At 41.8% G+C, this 5,388-nt stretch overlaps 1 pseudogene; it reads left to right on the plus strand.

Moving 5' to 3' along the window:
- Nucleotides 1-5,051: 5,051 nt before the first annotated feature.
- LOC116087938 lies at nt 5,052-5,204 on the plus strand (annotated as a pseudogene).
- Nucleotides 5,205-5,388: the final 184 nt, after the last annotated feature.

Raw genomic sequence — 5,388 nt, forward strand, 5'->3', positions numbered from 1 at the left:
TTCAATTGGTTTCTACAGGGATGTCCATTTTGTGAAGCTGAATGTGAATGAGACCTTGGTATAAGTGACACACACTTATCAAACCAAGCTGTTACCCTGTTATTCATTAGGCAAATAAATTAATGTCAGGTCTCTTTATCTACTGGGCCATCAAGGGACAGACCAGCTCCTTGACAGCATTCTTTTATGAACATTTATTTGTGTGTGAGAGGAAAAAAAATTCTCAGTGAAAGCCCAGAGGGATGTTTCAATGAATCAGAGCATTTTGTGCAGAGCAATGCAGTGTGCACAGTAGAGACAGGGTAGACAGTAAAAACCCAACCTTTCTGTACTGCCTGGATACCTTTGAGTCTCACAGGGCCAAAACCACCCAAGTGTGAGACTCACTGAGCTTCCTACATCTAACACCTGGCCTGCCTTCCTAGCTTTATTACTAACTGCTATAGCTGCATGTCTACCTGTCTTCTGTCTGGGCACTTAGCCTGACTCTTGCCTCCACGCCAAGCTGTAGCTGTTAGAAGGAGACACACAAGCCAACCCATCCTTCTGTGTGAATCAGAGGTCATGGTTCGCCCTTCTCTGCAAAGGCTGCCTTCATAGCCCCTGAGTTTGGGGGCGGTATGTCTATATAGTAGGCAACACACTCTTCTCTCAAATCCCTGTGGCTTCATGTGACTAATAAACTGTAATGTCTCTCAACCTTACAGTGTCAAATGCTACTGAGAACTACATAGGATGGAACTCCATCCTTTACTATGGGGATAATAGAAGGTGACCAGACCTCTCTCCATCCACGCTAGCATGTTGACCCTGGAGATGACAAAATGGAAGGCTGAGGCCTGACTAAATAGGCATGCGTTGATAGCCACCTGTTTCCAAGGTTATTGCATTGTATAAAAAGCTCTGGGTAGATGTAGAGGATCTTTGGGGCTGTGCAATTGTTACTGAACTTTTGGTTTTTGAACAGCTGTCTTCCCTTACTACAAGATAAATAATGTTTCCAGAAACAACCGAGTTACCTGGAGCCCTCCTCCTATACCATGTTCCATACTGCTCTGTAGTATCACCTGGAGGCAATGATGTAGCTCCAAAGGGGCAGAGTAGGCAAGAGGGCAGTGGGATCATTTGGATACAGCAGAAACAACAGATTACCCATTTTCCTTTGTGCTATTCTAAGACAAACATGTCATCTGTGTCCCCACATCTTTACATGCAAAGTGCAGGAACTTCACAGAGTACGAGTCAAGAACCAGAAAGGAGCCTCTGGGGGAGGTGGCAGTGTGGGGGCATTATGAAATAACTTGGCTGACTAGTTTAAGTGTCTTGTAAAACAACATGCAAACATGCAAAAAGCTATACATCTTTTTTCTGTCTCCTTTCCAGAATCGTGTCTCCCAATCCAACTGCTTCATAAAATTCTCTTCCCTGGAGCTCTGCTGCTCAATGATTACACAAACGGGGGAGATGCCTGAGGTTAGTACAAACTTGAAATGAAGGTCAGTTTTGCCAATGCTAATTTCTCTTCCGACTTACATTCTGTGAAATAATAATGAAGGAGTATCTGGAAAGGAGCAGCTTCTAAACCTGGGGCAGAGGGACAGGGAGGGTAGGTCATGTGCCAGATGACCGAAATGGAGTTACCATATAAGAAAGTAGAGAAAGAGGGCTTGCAGGAGGAGGCAACCATCTCCAAATGAAGGCAGAGAACCACTTGCCAATGGATAACCAGATCCAGAAGTCTAGGGCGTAGGTCCATAGAGAGAAACCTGGAAGGAAAAGAGAAGAGTAGTTATCCCGGGTATATTACTGCCCTAAACAAAATTTAGAAATTTTGGTTCTGTGTTAAAGGCAATAGAAAAGCATTAACCTATTATAATGTGTGTGTGGTCTATGTGTATGTGTGTGTTTGTGTCTGTGTGTCTCCAGGTGTACACTTGTACTTATGTGAATGTTTGATATGGTCATCAAAAACGCTCAGCATGGCCATTAAGGGAATGAAGACCGTGGTGGCCAATTGAAAACTAAGGGGGAATGACAATGAGACTCCAAAGGAGAAATGAGCCATGCTGCGGCCACAATTAGTCCATGTGCTCCTGAAGAGAAGTAGGAGTCAGCAGGGTGGAGAGATTGCTCAGTGATTAGGAGGAGCATGGACTGCCCTTGCAGAGAGCTTGCAGAGTTTGGTTCCCAGCACCCAATTTATGTAGCTCACAAAGACCTACAACATCAGCTCCAGGGGGCTCAGAAGTCTCACAGCATAACTGCACTACTACCTCACATGCACACACAAGCATGCACACACAATTTTAAAATGAGGTAGAATTGAGTTTCTATAGTGAACAGGCAATATTCTCATTCATACACCTTGTAGTTGAGTGGCCTAGGGCATCTTTTTTTTTTCTTCAAATTTTGTTTTGTTTTTTTGTCTAGAACTCCTTTCCTTCCCTGTAAAAAGGCAAGGTTTGAGCAAGCAGCACAAGCCTGGAATTTTAGCCCTTGGGTGGTAGAAAAAGATAAATCAAAACTTAAAGGTCATCCTTACTTACATGGGGAATTCAGGGCCAGCATGGGCAACAAGAGACTTCATCTCAAAAAAAAAAAGCCACAAAAAAAACAAAATAATAACAACAACAATAAAAATAAAGAGCCTGAAGCACCACCACCAACAAAGCCTCCCCCCCCTAAAAAAATACTAAAAAGAGATGGTTGAACATGTTTTCAGCTGCGAATAGTCTGATATATGATTCTGGACCAATTTGAATGGCATCCAAGGAGGTTTGGTTAGTGAAATCCCAAATGTCATTATGAAGTGTCCCATGGATGAGCGCCCAGGACAGTCATGGCAGAACTTGAGGAGACTATTACTGGAGATAATAATAGTGTTTGTTTTTATACAACACTTTCATCGCTATAATCACCTATAATCTCTGTTAATCTTCATCATTGTGAGGCAGGAGTATAATGCTCATTATCCACATTTTAAGAAGGAGATCCAAGGCCTTGAAAGCTCAAAAGACTTGCCTGGAATCCCAGAGAAGCCATATTGGCGTCAGGACTGGCATCGTGTCTGTGAGGCAGAAATCTCTGCATTTATGTTGGGCTCCCTCCAGACTGACCTCACTCTTCTGGGTCATGCATGCCTAATGAGAACCTGTCTAAGTCCATCCATCTGGACCTGGGGTTAACAGACATCCACTTCAGCTTGGTTTATAAGATCACCAGGGATGATCCTGAGTAAAGAAATGTTATAGGAAGCAATTCCAAACAGAGTCACCTGGAGAATTAAGAGGCCCTTGATACAATTACTCATGAACAAAATCCCATGTTCTCTTATTTACTGTGTGTCCTGGTTTGCTTTCTGTTGATACGGAGAGTTCAAGGCCAGCCTGAGCTACGAGTTACCATGGCCAAAGTAACGTGGGGAGCGAAGAGTTTATTTGACTTATTATTCTAAATCATGAGCTATCTTTCTTTGAGGGTGGCCAGGGCAGGAACTTAAGCAGCAGCAGCAGAAGAAGGAAGCAAATGGAGGCAACTTGCTAACCACTTTGCTCCTCAGGCTCAAGTTCAGTTACCTAGCTTATATCTCCCAAGATCTCCTGTCTAGGCAGTGTGGCACTGCTCACAGTGGGATGGGCTCTCCAGCATCAATTATTAATCAAGAAAATGACCCACAGACTTGCCCACAGGCCAAGCTGATGCAGGCATTTTTTTTTTTAGTTGAGGCTCCTTCTTCCCAGATGTCCCTAGTTTATGTCAACTTGACAAAGTAAAAGAAAGAAAAAGAAACAAAGAAAGGAAGAGAAAGAAAGGAAGGAAGAAAATAGGAAAAGAAAAAGAAGAAAGGAAGAAAATAGAAAAAGAAAAAGAAAAAAAGAAGAATGGAAGGAAGGAAGGAAAGAAGGAAGGAAGGAGAGAAAGAAAGAAAAGAAAAGGCAAGGCAAAGAAAGGAAGCTGACTATACAATGTAAATTCTTACTTTTTCAAAGATCTTGGAGAACTTAATTGTTTAGACTTCCGGCCTTAGAAAATGAGATACTGTGAGAAGATAATCACAGCAAGTTTGAAGTTTGAGAACCCTTCTTTATGGTTTCTTCTACCCTCCATCACATTGCTGTTGGGGACTGGGGACCAACGGAGACATATATTCGCTACAGATTCCTTACCCTTTACCTATGGCAGATCATTATAGACTGTTATCCACCCTTCCAATTTTCTCACTTTAGCTTAATGAATCTACCGTACTCTCAGCCTCTCTGTCCCCTTTTACATGTTCCCCTCCAGCTGTTTCCCGATGAGTGGCTTTTCCAGAACAAAAAGAAAGGAGAAGTTATTATATACACAGAGCATATAATAAATTGCTACTGGGTACTGTTTGTATGGGTGACTCTGTGTGTATCTGTCTATGTATGAGCTTTTCAATTATCAGAATTCCAAAATGATTGCTCATGATTATATGGGTAAGTAAGGTGGGGTTCTGAACCCAAGAATTTCTGGCTGCAAATCCTTTCCACCTTAATATAATATGCTCCTTTTAAACTCCACGGGTCAGCTGGTTGTTGACTTTAAATTTTTATTTGAACAGACTACCTCTATTTTGCACAAAATGGCTCATACCTAGTATTCACCTAAGACAGGTAAGAAGCGAATGAAGGAAGATAATTTTATTAGCATTTATACATATTGTTCATGGTTTCCACATGACTATATATAGTATCTACTTATTTTTGATAAGAAACCGAAGTTGACCAAAGCATGGACAGTAATTTCAGAGGCAGGGTTTGAACCCCTGAACCTTGAGATTATGGCCTCCATTTGGGACTGACCATCTCCTTATCTCACACAAGTCTCTCATCCTCTATGATCACAAACAATGATGATGGCAGATAACATTTTCCTCAACTTTCTAATGGCTCCAAATATATTGTCATCATTATTAAGGTGAGATATCCACAGGTATTGTCTCTAATGTAATGAGAAAAACCAGTACACAAACATTATAGGATAAAGAAACATTTTTTAAATGTAGCAAATCCTGAAAGGAATGCTTTCTTGTTACCTGGCAGGGGAGATACCATGATCTTGAAGACAGTTCTCCTGTGGTGAGGAATGTCCTCTGCACTCCTTATGTATGCTCTTCCCCATATGCAGGACATTCCACTGAATAATTTTTGGTGGTAGGGGTGCATTTGTGCTCCCCCCACTAAAAAAAGAAAAAAATGCTTGTACATCCCAAAATTAAAGTTTTAAAAAGGAAAACAAGGAAGTGTCAGTGGAAGTTGTAGCAGGATCTCCGTGAAAACCACTCCATCATCTGTAATCAACTCCATCGTCTGTAGTCATCTCCATTGTCTGTAGTCAACTCCAGCGTCTGTAGTCAACTCCATC

Source organism: Mastomys coucha, unplaced genomic scaffold (genome assembly GCF_008632895.1).
Source record: "Mastomys coucha isolate ucsf_1 unplaced genomic scaffold, UCSF_Mcou_1 pScaffold13, whole genome shotgun sequence".
Lineage (NCBI taxonomy): Eukaryota > Metazoa > Chordata > Mammalia > Rodentia > Muridae > Mastomys > Mastomys coucha.